This window comes from Spinacia oleracea, mitochondrion (genome assembly GCF_020520425.1).
Source record: "Spinacia oleracea mitochondrion, complete genome".
Lineage (NCBI taxonomy): Eukaryota > Viridiplantae > Streptophyta > Magnoliopsida > Caryophyllales > Amaranthaceae > Spinacia > Spinacia oleracea.
The window spans coordinates 187,501-205,000 of NC_035618.1; the positions used below are offsets into that span (position 1 = coordinate 187,501).

Here is a 17,500-nt window from a genome sequence, read left to right on the forward strand (position 1 = left end):
GAAAATTTCAGTTCCATTATCACTTCTCAACACTTTGACTGTTGAAGTGATTCTCAATATGTGCAAGGAATGCACTCAAACTTAACTTGTTCCTTATTTGACAGCAAATGTGTCCATGTAACTCTGCTATAATCATCCACAATAGTTAAGAAATAACTAGCACCTGTTATAGCTTTAGTCCCCCATAAATCAACATGAATAAATTCAAAAACACATCCTGCAATTGATTTACTTGCCACAAAAGGTAACTTGTGATGTTTAGCTACACAACAAGTGTCAAAAAAAGAGTTCTTGAGGTCATTACATTTGCAAAAAGCTCAAATGTTGCATCTTAGAGACAGAAACATGCCCTAGCCTAGCATGAATTAAGTCTAAATTCACTACTTTATTACACTCCTTCATGGTTTCTGCTGCCATATTCTTCATAACTTCCTTCCTCCACTTCCAGCTTGTAGAGATCATTCTCATTCTTCCCAAATCTCACACTCTTATCAGTGGAATGGTCCTGCAACAAGCATCCATCCTTATCAAACAACCAAATTTCTACTCTCAAGAAGTTGACTTACTGATAGTAAGTTATGCTTAAAATCATTGACATATAAAACACCAGTCAATGTAACATTAGGAGATATCTTGACATTTCCCACTTCATTAACAGTTTTAACACTTCCATCAGGTAAACCTACTCTAATTTCTTTCCTTAGAGTTCTAACATTGCTCATAATTTCTTTGTTCCCTGTAAAGTGATCACTAGCACCTGAATCTATAAGCCATGCACTCAAAGCACACAACTTTGCATCACTCATCTCTTTTGTGACTGTAACATTACCTGCAAAATTGCTCTGGCTAGTCACTGTTCCATTCTGCTTCTCTCCAAGTGCCTTCATCATTTCCTGCACCAGGTTAGAAATGAAATTGTTATCTGGTTTCACTCCACTGCTTTCACCTTGTTGATTTCCAAAGTCTAGAGGGGTGTCTCCTGCATAGAGATTTCCTTCCCTTGTCACATTTGCAGCCTGTCTCTGGTTTGGTTTTCCCTTAGGGTTTTTGAACCAATCTGGATATCCCACTAGCTTGAAGCATTCTTCCTTGAGATGTCCTCTCATCCCACAGTGGTCACACCTTTTGGCTTCCCTTTCCATCCTCATTTTCTTGTAATCTTTCTTCTGGAAGTTCTGAAGTGGTCCAAGGCTTTGACCTTGTCTGTTCACAGCCAAAGCACTCACTTCTGCTCCAAGATTCATCTCTCCAGTGATCTGTTTTTGCCTTTCAACTTGAAGAACCAAGTTGTAGGCTTTATTGACGCAAGGGCTCCATCCCTAGGAAATTAGTCTTCATCTGGTCATAACCTGAGTTGAGTCCCATGAGAAACTTGAGAAGTTTGTTGTTCTGTTCCATTTCTAACACTTTCTTCACAACATTGCAGGTGCATTTGGCCATTGCACCACAGCTGCATTCTGGTATCTCTTCCAATTCTTCAATCTGATCCCACAGATCCTTCAGTTTGCAGTAATATTATCCAACTGACAGGTTGTTTTGCTGCATCTCCCATAGCTCCTTTTTGAGTTGAAATAGCTGAGGAGCATTAGTTTGCCCATATCTCGAAACCCGATGTGAGATCCATGGCTGAATGCTTGCTTAAAGCACCCAACTCATCATTGGGGAACTCGTAGGTTCGATTCCTCTCTCGGGGCTTCACTAGATCCTGGTAAAAATTCTTCCTGAGAAACAATGGGGGCGGTTCGTTCCTCTTCCGACCAGATAAGAATTCGACCTATTTCCAGAAGTCTCTGTTTTCAAAGGCTGTTGCCGCTAAGCCAGAGGCTGGGCTAGGGGGTGTATAGTCCGATCATCCAAAGAAACCTGAGACACTAAGCGATCCCACCGCCGCCGGTGAACTAAAACGACACTGGGGCTGATCCCTTTCCTGTTGATGCAAGTAACTGAACTGCCTTAAGATACGAATGATAGCCCGCAACCTTTCCAAAATCTTCGCTTTAGCGACTTCATATCCTGGCCTTGCGCCCTTAGGAAAGTCATCAGTCCTCTTGAACAACCTATGATGATTCATTTCCTCTTTGATTAACCGCCTTTTCAAATTCCATTCCCCTTAATAAAGAATTCAATAGCATTTGACTAACTCGGGTTTAGTAAAGCAGTACTGATCCCCGGAGATTCCTTCCAAGGAAATGGGAATGGATATAATGGCACGGGCTCTTTCTGGATTGGTGCACTCACCCCCTTTATTGACTAGTGGGATATTGAAGCAGAGAACCCTCTCGCCGGCCGATCTTCGTCTCCTCCTTTTGTCCAATGATTCCTTCTAACAGTCGTGAACAAGCCCTGCTAACAGCTCTTTGTCCGATTCTATTCCTATTTCCTGCTCGATAAGGGTCAGAACTCGATCCGTTCATTAGACCTCGAATGCGCTCTGACTCTTGGAGGAAGATCTGCTTGAGAGCATCGAATCGTTGCAGCTTTTGCTATTGGTCTACAAATCGCTGCAACCAATGTCCCGAAAGTAGCCTCCGTCCTCTTTTGAGTAGAATGATGGGCTCTTAGGAATAGAAGTGGGCATGAATGGAGCTTCTAGGACTGTGTTGACTGAAGCTCTCTTTGTCCATCTAATCTTGATTTGCTGTAAACAGACGTATGAAGTCGCTAAAGCGCAGTTTTTGGATAGTGTCAATTGGCTTATTCGATGCTCACTGCCTGAATTTAGGAGTTAACCCGATCGAGATCAGATGATGCAAGGATCGGATTTGAGAAACTTTCTGGCAATTCGCCTCTTTCGGGATCTTCTATGACTCTATTAGCTTCTTTCTTCCAACGTCCAACGGAGGTCACTTCGCTCGCCTAAGAAGGAGCTGTGGGACTTTTTGGATCAATTGCTGAGGAGCAGACGATCTTGGCTTAGAGAGATGCGCCTTTTAGCTTGTTATCGCTTTTTAGGTTCTTGCTCTGGTTTCAGGGAATCCCTCACCCAGTTCCATATGGTTCCGAAGGAAATCCTAGGGCATTAACCTTTCTGGGAAGCCGGTCCCTTTACATAGCCATAATAGGAAGTTTTTTTGAAGTAGCTGCAATTGAATCGGCTGCTAGAGAATAGGCCGCTAGGGGTACAGATTTGCTAACTGTTCAATTAACCAGTGTTCTGTTTGCAATTGAATGCGTATCAGCTGTGATTGAATCAGTAAGCGCTGCAGATCTGATCTATAAAGAATGACCCTCATTCGATCTCAGATGGGATGAATACAAAGGAAGTCTTTTTCATTTTTACGATGCATACCCCTTCCTCATTAACTATGTCATGTCACTTCCTTTAGCAGCTCCGGTATCGGTAGCATTCACGATTCTTGAACTAACAACCATAAAGCAGAGACAGAGAGAGGAATTAGTACCACAGACGGGCTACTAAGGCAGAGAGAGGCTACTTTCTAACAACCATGTTAGCAAGCGCTTTCGCTTCGCACCTTTCTTTTTTTCTTTCAAACCAAACAAGCAACGGATGTAATAGCTAAAGCGAAGCTTTTGGGGCGAAGTTGCGCTCACGCGCTATAGTTTTCTTGGTTGGTGTGCTGATTTTTTTTTTAAGGAGGAAGTTCTGAGAGAAGTCCCTCTATGGATTCAATTACCTAAATTACCGCTTCATTTTTGTCCTTGAGTCGAATTGGAAGCACTATTGGGAAGCCTATTCTAGCTGATGAATGCACTACTCAACAGTCTAGAATCTCGTATGCTAGACTTCTTGTTGATGTTACTAAACCAAAACCAGAGACTGTGTGGGTGGAGGATCCTACTGGCCATATGTTTAAGCAACAAATCATCTTCGATTGGTTTCCACCTTTTTGTGATGATTGTCAGATTGTTGGGCATAAGTGTAATCCTGTTGAGAGTTGGAAGGCACCTGTACACAGAGGAGTGAAATACAAGAAAGTATGGCAGCCAAAACATGTCCAACATCCTACAACACAACCCGTAGTGGAAGCTCCTTTACATGTTGCTACTCCACAACAACATCCTGAACCAGAATCTCAAAGAACTGAAACTGCTACTTGGTCTGAAGTGGCACGTAGAGCTATGGCACGACCTGTTTCTCAGAGAACTTCAGCTCCCCTAAGAGTGGAGAATCCTTATAGTTTCTTACCTCAGGATGAGCCTATCTTGGAATCCTAGGGTGGTTCATGTTGTTAAGAAGCATGAATCTGCTCAAGGAATTTGTGCTCATCTCATTGCAATCTGGGGAAATTAGTTATGTGGTTGCAATCTATGGTTTTAACACTATTGAACTCAGGAAAGATCTTTGGGAGTTTATAAATCAGATTTGCACCCTGTATGCAGATCCTATCTGTTTTTGTGGTGATTACAACTCTGTTCTCTTGATAGAGGATAGGGTAAATGGTAATCCTGTGACTAGTGCTGAATTTCAAGATCTTGAAGCCTGTATCAGGGCTAATGCTCTCAGTGAAGTCCGAACCATTGGAGGGTATTACACCTGGTGTAATAATCAGGAGGGAGATGATAGAATTGTGTCAAAGATTGACAGGTGCCTAGTCTCTCCTAGTTGGAAATTGAGGTATCCAGATGTGATTGTGGAGATGCTTTAAAAAGGGGTTTCGGACCATTGTCCTCTCCTTATTGACATGAAGAGTAATGTTGGGCAGAGGCATAAATTCTTCCAATTTCTCAATGTGATTGCAGACCACCCAGACTTTATTTCAATTGTTAATGAACATTGGAAGTACAAGCAGCACACTGTTCCTTTGTTAGATATCTGGTACAAGTTAAAACATCTTAAACGACCTCTGAAAGCTATTAACACTCTTTCAAGGCATTGCAGAGAGAATTGATGCAACCAGAAATGATCTTAATTAAGAGGCAAATGACTCAGAACCCCTTTGATTCTCATCTCATTACTACAGAAAAGGAACTTATTAGAGATTTGGAGAAATGGAGTGGGATCGAAGAGAGAATTTCCAAAATCTAGAGTAACATGGATTAAGCTTGGTGATGCTAATACCAAGTTTTTCCATGCATTTACTAAAGATAGAATGAGTCATAATGCTATCAAAAGTCTAACAACTGCTGAGGGAGTGGTTTTGCAAACTCAACAGTTGATTAAGGAAGAAGTTGTAAGCTTCTACAAAAAGCTTATGGGCTCTGCAGCAGTTTCTTTGCCTATGGTTGATAGATCAGTTGTGGAAACTGGTCCTGTTCTGTCAGAATCTCATAAACATCAACTTTGTCTCCCAGTTACTGGTGCTGAAGTGAAAGAGGCTCTGTTCAGTATGGATGATATGAAAGCTCCGGGCTTGGATGGGTTTAATGTTCTCTTCTTCAAGAAAGCCTGTTATCAGCTCTTGTGTCATCATTGCAATTCAGGATTTCTTCTTATATGGAGAGCTTCCAAAACAGGTAAATTGTGCCTTGGTAACTCTCATTCCTAAAATCCCTAATGCTTCCCAAGTGAAAGATTATAGGCCTATTGTTGTTCTGTACAAGATTCTTTCTAAGAGAATTTATAATAGAATGCAGCATGTCTAGTATTATCAATGATACTGAATCTGCCTTTGTCAAAGGTAGGGTCATTTTTGATAATATGATTTTGAGTCATGAGTTGATTAAAGGGTATGGTAGGAAGAATGTTTCTCCAAGATGCATGTTGAAAATCGATCTTCAGAAAGCTTATGATTCAGTAGAGTGGCCCTTTATTAATCATTTGCTCCTCTTCCAAAAGCATAGCTTTAGCTATTACATTCCTCTTAATGCTTTGCAAGCACTAAGTAAGTAAACTACCCTCGACTGGAGATTCGTACGCACCTCGATTGGACGGCCTGGAAGCATCTTTATTAGAACTAACAATCAATCAAAGAATAGGATAGAGAGGGCAACCACTCTTCCTACTGCGACTTTGAATGCGTCTTACAGTCCCTAATCCACCAATGCGCACCCGTCTTAATAAAGACTCGGGCACTGTGTCTTAAGTTAAGGTAGTTTACTTGCTTAAGCGAAGCTTTTGGCTTGAATGTCTTAGTTCACATACTCTACTGGATTTCTTCTTTACTAGAACTCTTTTCTGTGGTTGGGAACGTTGTGTCATCTGTTCGTTTCGATTCAAACAGTTTCACTTCGGACTTACCTAGTATTGTAGGGAAAGCAGAAGCTGAACATACTTCTATAATTAAGTTCCAAAAGCTTCGCTTAAGCGACTACATACCTGACTTAGAGTGAGAATACTCTTTCTATGGCACTTATCCCAGCCTACCAAACCTGATTCGGAAACCCCAACTGATTGGGCTCCTTTCAACTACAACTGATTCTGAGACTCAACCAGAGAATATAATGAAGAAAGCTGTTAATTCCCTTGTGAAACTTCGAATTCTTGACTTACTTGAGACACTGCAACTACAGCTACTTTAGCTGCAGCTACCTTCTTATAATATAAGGCGCTTCTCTCTCTTGATTCTATTCCCACAAGCCTTTCTTCATAAACCCTAGGAGCGGAATATCCAATAGTTCAGGTACAAACCAAAAGCTTAAGCGACGTAGTACGTTTATCGGATATCAGACTTGAAAGTAGAATGTCAGAAGTAGAAGAAGGGAGTGAGGCATTAACGAGTATCCAGAAATCCTGTGAGTAAGAAAGACCCTTTTCACTATCTATAACTGGGAGAGTTCTCTGAAAGTAAGGATGTGAGTCATGAGCTAGTGATGGGATAATCCCTAAGATTGAGGGGAAAGAGTCTGTTGCTGCGTCCCCAGCAGTGTCAGTAAAGCCTGTAAAGAGAGAAGGTGCCCTTGTTGATTATTCATATTCGAATGAGAAACTAACTGCAGACGACTCTCCAGTTGGGATATGAGCAAAGGTAAGAGATCAAACCAATAGCTTCTAATAAGCAAGTCAACTACCAAAATCTTCGCTTCATTCTTAATGCACTAAGCGTGTAAACAACCAAAAGCTCGAAGAGCTTTAGGGAGTCAACTTCCTTAAGCTTGTCAACAATATGATTTGGATGAATCTTATTTCAATCCCTATAGAGAAAGGGATTGCGGGTGAGGAGAATTCTTTGACAGAAAAGGATGTCTGTCAGAGTGTAATCTCTAGCCAAAGGCTAGACAAGTTCTTTAGTCTGGAGGTACCGGAGGACATTAGAAATGACAAACGAAGACTTAAAGTCTGGAATGCTAACGTCTCGCGTTTTAAACAGCACTACTATGGCTATTGTCATTCTGTATGCGGCGAGAATCTTAGTTGGAATGCCCATCAAGAAAGGTGGGAGAGCTTTGAGAGAAAGCTCACTGGAAAGTATTGTTTACACCATTAATGAGATATTTTATCAACAGAGCTTATTCAACAACGGCGGAAAGCAGACAAAAAGAAGCTTCCGTCTTATTGAATCATATGATTTCCCGGGTTGACCGATCTAAATGCCAACACCCCCATCCAGGGCTAATCATAGCCTCTCATACCTTCAAAGAGCCATACTTCGCTTTTAGCGATTTTGATCAACTCAGTCTGGCTATCATGGATCTCTTACTCCGGGGTGCTTACCCTTACTTATCGGGTTCGAATTACGCTAAGTTCAATGTTTTATTTACAATGTTTACCTCCGGCGGGACACCTACCACCTTTGCGGCTGGTCGTGCTATCGCCTTGACTTATGAAGATGGAAAGTGAATTCAAAAGAGTGAGATATATGCTCTGCTCTTTTAAATGAACGAATAATCGATTTGATCGAAAAATACGAAGGATATTTGGTTATTGGAGTCACAATCCGAGTCTTTTTGGAGACTAAATTAAAGGAGGCGCAGTACCTCTCTGCCGAGGTTAGGGAAAAGATCCTTATCGAATTATTAAAGGTTCGATATTAACGGATATCAAGCCAAGAAAGGCAAAAGTTCTCCGATATCGGAAGCGTAATTATCCAACCCATATCACAGCACTGAAATCTGGTTCAACTAGGCTGAAACCCTTCCTGGTTGCCGATACCGAGACTATACTAATAGATGTCAAGTCCACTCCCGATCCCGAGACCGGTGAGGAGGATGTGACCAAAGTTCATTTTCCTTATGCTGCAGGTGTCTTGCTGGTTCGTCCCGGTGTGGTGATCGATAAAGGTCGAATTTATACCTACTACAGCGAGGATTACACTTCTAAAGTCTTCAAAAGGAAGAAAGGATAAGTTACTTACGGACTTTGTCTATAGGTTAATTTCAATTATTAAGCAGAATCCGAAAGCTTCGCTTAAGCTCAACTTCGAGCTTTAGGGAGTCAACTACCAAAAGCATAGCTTTAGCTATTACATCTCCTTCGATTCAAACTGTATACTTCCATAACTTCTCACGATTCGATGGAATTTTCTTGGTGAAGCACCTAGCGTTACATCATTCCAATTTTAGGCTAAAACCTCTGGTGAGGAACCAAAAAATCTACGAGATAGCCGTCTATACAGGTAATAGACTCTTATTCCGCAGGAGAGACTCCTTGCATCTACTCCCTGGCAAGCTGGATGTCCTAGCTAAGAATCTATGCAAGGGAATTGGCGGGAAAGGCTCTATCGCCTATGACGAGGTAAGCCTTGAAAATCTTCTTATTAAGAAAAAAGAGTATATCGAATATATGAAAAATGACATTTATCTCCTTGGTGAGGTAGTGCAAAAAGCCCAAGAGTTATATTGGAAGAACTACAAGATCGACATAGAATGCAAGGTAACTCTTTCTTCAGTGGCTCTAACCATCTTTCGTATGAAGTACTACGACGTTAACTCCCTCTATCCTTATGTAATGCATGATTTTCCGATGCCTGGAGGTGAGCCTGAGTGGCATGGAAATCTGGGTGATAAGGACTTAGATAGCCTCTTTGGCTTTATTGAGGCATATGTGGAATGCCCCGAGACTATAAAGAGACCCTTCCTTCCCTTTCGGAAAAAAAAAAGGGGTCTTTTATTGGTGTCTACTATAGTGAGGAGTTAAAGTATGCAAGAGACATAGGCTACACTGTGATCCCGCTCTCAGGCTACCTCTTCCAGAAGAAGGAAAGCCCGTTCAAGGACTATGTTAGCACTCTTTATCTATAAGAACCTTTTGAATTCGCTGTACGGAAGGTTTGGAATTCACCCTAAAAGCACGATAACCTTGATCTGCGATGACAATAAATAGAACATATTTTTGAAGAAGGATTCATTTATAGACGGTCATAAGCTTAAAGAAAACAATTGGGTGTTATGGTACCATAACAATATGGAGGAGGGCGAGGATCGGTGGGATCCACCGCAGAACTCAGCAGTTTCTTTAGCTGCTGCCAGTGCTAGGATCTATATGTATCCTTTCATTTCAAGAGAAGACTGCTACTACACGGACACAGACTCCGTTGTTCTAGGCAGTCCTCTTCCTCCTGAGTGAATCTCAGGCACTATACTAGGTAAGTTTCAGTTGGAGGTAGTTGACTCCCTAAAGCTCGAAGTTGAGCTTAAGCGATCGGAGCGAAGTTTTTGGAATGTTTGTAGCACCGAAAACATATTACTTGAAAACAGTGTACGAGCATAATGTGATTATATTCAAGGGACCGGCTAAAACCATGATCCATCCAGAATGGTTTGAGAAGCAGTACGCTGACCTTCTCTTAAGACACTGGTAGAAGTGAAATCGAACTTCAAGGTTAAGTTGTCCACACTCGAAGTCACCTCGACTAAGAATAGTTACATTCTCCGGTTGTCCCTGGACCCCAAGAGGGTACGATTATTTGAAACCGAAAGTGGAGCCTGGGCGGATACGATGCCATTACATATAAATGACTTGTCTGGCCTAGATCACATGGGAAAACGAATAATTGCGTCACTAAGGAATCAAATAAGTGAACTGCAGGTCTATAATCTATTCTAGAAGAGAAATTCTTTCAGAAGGGAAGTGAGGTAGAGAACAAAGAATATGGGGATATTAAGAGATAGAGACCTGTCTTACTGAAGACAGAACGATATTACATCGCGAAGAAAAAAGGGAGGGAACTAACCATACATTAGAAGAGAGCACTAAGACAGGCGAGAAGAAACCAGATACCTAAGGGAGAGGAGCGAAAGCCACTCGACAGTAAGGTAATTCCTATTTGCTTACTCTAACGAGTAAGGTATGATATGAAGTCGCTAAAGCGAAGTTGGTATGAATAAAGCGAAGCTTTTGTTGACTCCCTAAAGCTTCGCATAAGCGACTTCAAAAGCTTCGCTTTAGCTATTAAACAAGCAACGGGTGACGCGAAAGCCGTTGTGCGTTACGTTAGTCAAGCAAGAAGCATAAGGATTAGCCCGATAGCTCGAAAACCGTTGCTGGTTAGTACCACGCTATAGCTTTCTTAATACCCAAGATGCTCTTTCTTCTCTGTTAAGCTGGGTTAAGTCTGGTAAACCGGCCAATCCCATCCCCATTCATAGTGTTTATTGGGATTTGGCCCAACACTTGAGCAAGTTGTATTTCTCATTCACAAATCCAGCCCTTGATGTTTCCTGCCCTAATCCCGATCCTTATCGGAAGACCCCCTAATCTTTTCTTAGGTATCCGATGATATCAGCTCTCGTATCTCTCACACCATCTGTAGTCTTATCACTCATATTCTTCCTTAGTCTTACCACTCATATCCTTCTTCACCTGACTTTGGCAACTAAGAAGCTCCTTCTTATCCTGAGTCTTGCTAGTCTGCTCCTTCGGACCCTTCTTTTTCTTGTCCTTCATTCCCAAAGGCTTGTATGTCTTTGAGACATTCGAAGGTAGATACCTTCTAGAGCGGGTTATAACCGTAGTTAAGGAGCTATAGCGTATCAGAATACCCCATACTGTTAAAGAAGGCATAAATGATATCCAACAATAAGAAGGTATATCCTAGCTACAGGAAGAAGGTAGCTACATAAACAAAGAAGAAAGAGCAGCAAAATACAATAGCTACATTAGCTGCAGGATAAGGAACTGCCCCTTATCGGGGTCAGATTAGCTACATTAACAAGGAAATCCTAGCTACAGTGTACTCATTAGGGACTCCTAAGGAGCACTCGTTCCTTACTTGCTTCTTCGTTAACGTGAGTTAGCCCGCAGCGGTCTACCTAACTTCTGTCAAAGCGGAATAGGAACACAGTAACAAGAGAACATAGCTTCTTTACCAGTAAGTTGGCATAGTAGGATTCGAACCTACAATCTTACCTTGATTAGAGGGACGTTTCATCCAATGAAACTCTAAGATCGGATAAGCCATTATGTTTGGGTTTGGAATCGGAAATTCGGAGAGGGAAGAGGGGCTGGGAGACGAGGTAGCTTATATAGCCAGGAGAGTGAGGCTGGAGGCTATATACCCTAGAGAGTGCCTTGGAGGGCTGTGTACTTGTTTTGCTAAAGAAGATCTGTTCTCGGAGAATCTAGTTTATAACTACTCATCTATCTAGTTGTTTCTTAATCATATACGCTAATTTAGGTATTTATACCCCTATGGGAGATTAAAGACGTACTCATCTACGCTAATTAGGTTCGTTATATATGAATATGACTAATGAGTCCTAGGCTTTAGAACGGGATAATCGAGTTTTGATAACTCCGGACCATTAAGTAGTCATCTACGCTCATGATGTTTAAAAGAGCCATATCTAATAATCATCTATCGAGTTTTGAACAGTTCCTTTATTTAGAGCCTAAGGTTTACTTATAAGATCATAGTTGAAAATGATATCATAATTATAGAAGTATGTTAAGCAAACCAATCTCGATCAAGTCAAGAGTGATTCGATTCGTTCATTCCAGTCGGATAGCATTGATCCTACCTACGTTAACAGCTTTCTTATCTTATGCAATTGTTAGTTGCCGTAGAAAAGTACACAGCCATAACCCTTGATCAACTCATGGCTAATCAAAATGTTGTCAAAAAAGAACTCGTTATTCTTCCTTACTCAGATTTCATACTTGTCGTATACTTTTGATACTAAGATTTAAAAAATGTGAAAATTCAAGCAAGGCAGCCGGTAAGTCATCGATAAGTTAATAATGGACTTAAACTACAAGGGGTTAGGCATGTCTTTAGCTCTTTCTTAATGACTTAAAAGCCTGAAAACGAGCTTTCTTTCCACCGGGGAAGAAGTCTCTTCTTCGCATTAATACCTATCCTAGGAGTATATAGTGTAACGAACAAGGAACAATCACTGCATAAGCAGGTTTAACTGCATAAGAATAAGAACAATCAGGTATTCTTCTTCCTTACTAGCTTAGTTCGTTAGTGAGCCCGGGGCGGTCTCCCTCACTTCTGGCAAAGCGAAAAGGCACAATAGAAGCAATAGCTGCAGGAAAGGAACTGCCCCTTGACTCCATTCCCTTCGGTAATGCTATAGTCGATCAAGGATCTCCTTTCTCTGGTTCGAGGAAAAATAAGAGCGATATAACCGTAGTTAAGGAGATCTAGAATATCAGAATACCTTAGACCTCTTAACCAGCGTATTTCTCTTCTAAGGATTTGGAGGAAGCTACCTCCTAGAGTGGCTTCAAACCGCAGTTTAGGAGCTATAGAGTATCTGACTTATATTGTTAAACGGCTCCTTTGGCTCCTCAACAATTCGGGAAAATAGCTACCCGAACCCTGAAGCTTCATATCAAGATGAGGATGTGCCCCTTATCCCATTCCCTTCCTCGGATGAAGGAAATGGCGGGGTCAGGTAGCAACAACAACCGTAGGAGAAAGAGCTACATAGCAACATTAGCTGCATTAAGTATATAGCTACATAGCTGCAGGAGCTACACTGTCTTTATAAAACGATTAAGTCGTGTCGCTTCGTTCATCCACTAACGAAAAGAGAGAGAAGGTTTACACCAGCCTGAGGACGAACAGTCTCACGACTGCCTCCAATCCCCGATGCGGGAATTCCCTTGACGAGGAAATCTACATGCTTTGATCTCGAATTAGCGTTCCGATCACTCAAGCAGGAACATATAAAACATATTTAGGATTTTAGCAACTAAGAAGAACAGGAACTGGTTTAGTTAACTAGTTTTATTCTGTCTGTATTAGCTCCGTTCGGTATCCTTTAGAGGGGGGGATACCTCTCCCCAGGAACAAGAAAAGCCGGAGATGGTTTGTTATCGTAGAAGCTAGTTTAACAGTTCTACTATATGCTAATTCTGATATAACATACCCGAATCTAATTAAAAACACGTGTTTTTGCAGTATAGGAGAGTTGAATTCAATAAAAATGAAATGCCGCCTACGGAGAGAAAACGGCTTGCGTCGTTTTCCAATATAGGAGATATGAAAAGTCTCGAATTGAAACACCCTCTCTGGGGAGAAACGGGCTTGCACCGTTTTCCAGTATGGGAGAGTTGCAATTGTACCAAACGAAAAGAGCTCGAACGATAACACAGAAGCAAGGATTGAACTAGTCTTACTGATTAGCTAGTATTCGCTGTTTATGTCTTACTTGTTCTTACTGGTTTATAGCTCTTATATGATTGTTTACTGTTTTACTTACTTGTTCTTTTACTGCCTTAATCGGTTATATGCTGCTGTTTTATTCCTCATATAGCTCATATATATAGGACTGTTAGGTCTAATCATACGAGACAACTCCTAACTACGCTTACATAAAGCCATCAGGGAAATGCTGCGCAGCGCCCTAACTCAGTATGAGGAGGGCTAAAGAAGAGCATTTAAACCGAAGGTAAGGAACTCTAGAGTATCAGAATACCTAACACGCGTTAAACACGCTTTTAAGCTCCTAAACATTCTTCCGTCTTGCTAAAGAAATATAGCTTAATAATCCTTACAGCTGGTGTATAGGTCATAGGTATCGTTCTCGTTGGCATGCTGGGTAGAACCAAACAGCGAATGTATCGGTTGTTGATGAAGCAGCTAAGTCGATCTTACTCGCTTATCCCGACCCGTAGGCTTCTCCTACACTCCCCGATAACATCCGATAGCAGCCTTCTCGTCTCCTTTCCTCCCAAATAGAAAGATATATCGGGAACTGAGATGTGGATTTACTGTTTAGTAGTAGCTCAATATTGAAGAAGCAGCTCTGAGACAGAAGTCTAGAATTCAGTGGATTAATGTTGGGGATTCTAATCATCAATTCTTCTTTGCCTCTGTGAAGGAGAGAGTTAGAGTTAATAGAATTGATGTGCTCTATAATGGTGATAGGCTAACTGATGTTAATGACATCAAATCTGAGATTCTTCTATTCTACAAGCAATTGTTGGGTTCTGCAGCTCACTCTCTTCCTGGTGTTCATCTCCCTACTCTCAGATCTGGTAACACACTCTCTCTTGAAGATAGAAGATGGTTATGCAGAACTGTTTCTGAGTCTGAAATTTAGATTGCCTTAATGAATATTGATGATGATAAGGCTCCAACAAGCAACGGGCGAAGTTTGAGTTAGTCACTCATTGGTCTTTAACTAAGCAAGTCAACTTGCTTGAGGGCATATATAAGAACTAATGGGCGTGACCAACCACATATAAGAAAGACTAGAGAAGATCCATCTTACTGACTCTATCAAGTCAGGTTATGAAATAGCTCGACCGATAGGGAAAGAACGAATTCTTAAGATAAGCTATTCCCTTTAAGGGAAAGAGATCTATCTATTACTGCGCGAGATGTAAGCCTCATAAGAATGGACTCAACTTTCTCCCAACTGCACTGAGAAAGAAAAAACTTCCCCGCTACTAGGCTAGCTTATTATCTAGTCTGGATCTTTATAAGGTATATTATATAGGCTGGACCGCCATCGAAAGCAGAAGGATTCCAATTTGATGACGGGGAACTTTCCATAAGCTTTAATAAGCTTAATCTACTACATACTTTTCAAAGAAAGTCTACCCGCGTTCTAGCATAAGTCAGTCCCTCGCTCTCAAGTAAGAAAGTTCAAAGGCTATCAGTCCCAGGGCAGATCTTGTCAGTCTTGAACAAGCAACGGGCGAAGTTTGAGTTAGTCACTCAGTTTTCTTGCTCCATAAGCTTCGCATAAGCGAAGAGCTTTATTCATACCTTGGTTATTTTCAAACAAATCCAATGTTGAGCCAAGCCTTTCCAGCCGGTAGTAGCCGAAGGCGAAGGCAATGAAATTGACTTACTTGAATGAGTAAGGTCAAATTCACTTACTTGGAACAAGAAAAAAAGACTTTTTTAGAAGAAAGGCGAGAAGGAAGAGAAGAAGGATTAGTAGTTGCCTAGCCGAGGAACTTGAGGCCGACATACAGAGTGCGGTCCCAGAGTTCAAGACGCTGTCTAAAACTCGTGTCGATCCTAGAAAAGCATTTCTTTCAAAATGAAACAAACCTCATTCTCTTGTTCCCTCCCGAAAAAACAGCAGATCTAGATGCGAGATGATCCCGAACCTATTTCATAACCACCATCCATCACCAATCACATTCCACATCCCACTTCCATTTCATTGCCTCTCTCTAACTCGAAAACTTATGCACTCTACTCGCCGCCTACTCCACTCCTTACCACTAAACGACGAAGCCAGGAGCGGAAGGAGGGACTTGAACCCTCAACCTCAGCCTTGGCAAGGCTATGCTCTACCATTAAGCTATTTCCGCCAGCTACGGTAGTGACGAAGCACTACTGAGCAATTCACGTATCACTTGATACGGACGACTTCTGTTTTTCCGCCGGACCACACTCTTGACCTCCGATCGAGCTACGAGCACGAGTAGGTAGGTGGCTAGGGGGGCCGGGAAGGGGGACCTTTCTTTTTGCTTCGCGCTAGATGAGATGATGATTAGTAGGTCAGGTCCCGTGTGTGTGCTCTTTATCACAATCCTAAAGAGGCGGGCCGGCTTTTCAATCAATCTCCGGCCGCTCAGCTATTGGTGCGAGTTGTAAGGGGTATTGGTCTCGAGTCGAGAAAAAGCTTCATCTCATTCTTGTAACGGGAGTGAGTGCACCGCAAGACCAGACAAGTTGCTCTCTCGCCTTGCAGCAGCGGAATCCGTCTTTTAAGTGAAGTCATTTCCAAAAGCATAGCTTTCGCTATTACATTCCACGAATCGACGGGCTTAACCGAGTGCGGGGTTCGATGGAATTGAAGGGAAAAGATCGCTTACTAGCTCAATGCCACTAACGAAAAGAACTGACTCGCGAATCAACTCAACTTACTTGCATCAGGAGAAAGACTGCTGTTATCTACTTCACTGCGGAAAAGCCCAAAAATGGAATTTCGCTTCTCATTTTCTTTACAGTGATCGGTAGAGATGCGATCATTCGTTTTCGTTTGTAACGAAGAAGAAGAAGTTCTCCTCCCATAAAGAGAAGAACTGGTAGGCGGTCTAGTCTACCTATTATGTCAATTCACTGAGTGGTTCATCTTCTGCTTACATTCTTTTCGTGGGCGAATAAAGAAAGTAGTGAATCGCACGCCCTGGGTTCGGGGTGAGGTTGATTGATGTCGAGTCAAAAGGTAGTTTATATTATATCGTATATACATGCGAGATGCTCCAAGCGGGTTCTACCCTCATTTTTTTCTACCATCAACACTCACTCTCCGAGCCTTGATGTCCAGCCGCTAATGGTCTGCACATTTTCGAGCTAACCGAATGTGATAGGGACTCTTTTCTGTGATATCTAATAGATAGAGATAGGCTTGTTGGAATACTCTCTTTCCCTTGCTGCTTTGGCAGGCAACAATTCCTATTTTTGAAATCATTCCAAAAACTTCGCTCCGATCGCTTAAGCGACTACGTTCCTGTCGATCAAGTCAGACTTTCTAGCGAACTAGTCTTTCTTGGCTGGGAATCATTCAAAAAAAGAACTGCTTTCCAAAAGCTTCGCTTAAGCTCAAAAGCTCGAAGAGCTTTAGCTTTAAAACAAGCAAGGGCAGAGCTACCGCGAAAGCCGTTGCGCTAACGCGCTATAGTTTTCTTGGTCCTTAAGCTTCGCATAAGCGTGTAAACAAAAGCTTCGCTTTAGCGACTTCATACCATTTGAGTCTGCCTCAGCTCCTGTTCCCGTGGAACCTTATTTTATTCACGGTAGGGACTGAGAAGAGGTAAGCTGGTATGGCTGCCAGCTCATTTCATAGCTGATTGGCGGTCAAGCAGTTCAAGTTTTTCTCAGTCAAAAAAATCTCTTTTTTTTTTTAATAGAACGGATGTCTCTTTCAACGAATCCGAAGTGGAACCTCAATCCTTAGATCGCCCATCTTTCTATGAAAAGAGGCCAATTCCAAGTTGTGAAATGAACTCTCTCTCCGGGACTGGGAAAAAGTCCTTCCCTCTACTCTTATATATATATAAAAGTGAGATTTTGATTCCTTAGCCCCTATAGTTCGGCTAAGCTATTTCATAACCTTTACTTGTCAAAATGGAATATGAAATAGCTTTCGGTTTCAAATAAAAGCATAAAATCCAATTTCAGCAGAACCCTACTTTGCTTTCCTTTCGTACCGAAGTCTGGCCGCCTGTAGCTAATGAGGCTTTCTCCCTTCTTGACTTTTTGAGTATCGGACTTTAGGCTATTATGCTCCCAGGTACCTATACCCA

General features: G+C 41.8%; 2 non-coding genes across 2 annotated transcripts; both read right to left on the reverse strand.

Annotated features, from left to right (window-relative positions):
- Positions 1-11,153: 11,153 nt before the first annotated feature.
- On the reverse strand, positions 11,154-11,226 carry trnI-AAT. The gene has a single exon. It is a non-coding gene; the product is annotated as a tRNA-Ile (tRNA).
- Positions 11,227-15,487: 4,261 nt separating this feature from the next.
- trnG-GCC lies at positions 15,488-15,559 on the reverse strand. The gene has a single exon. It is a non-coding gene; the product is annotated as a tRNA-Gly (tRNA).
- Positions 15,560-17,500: the final 1,941 nt, after the last annotated feature.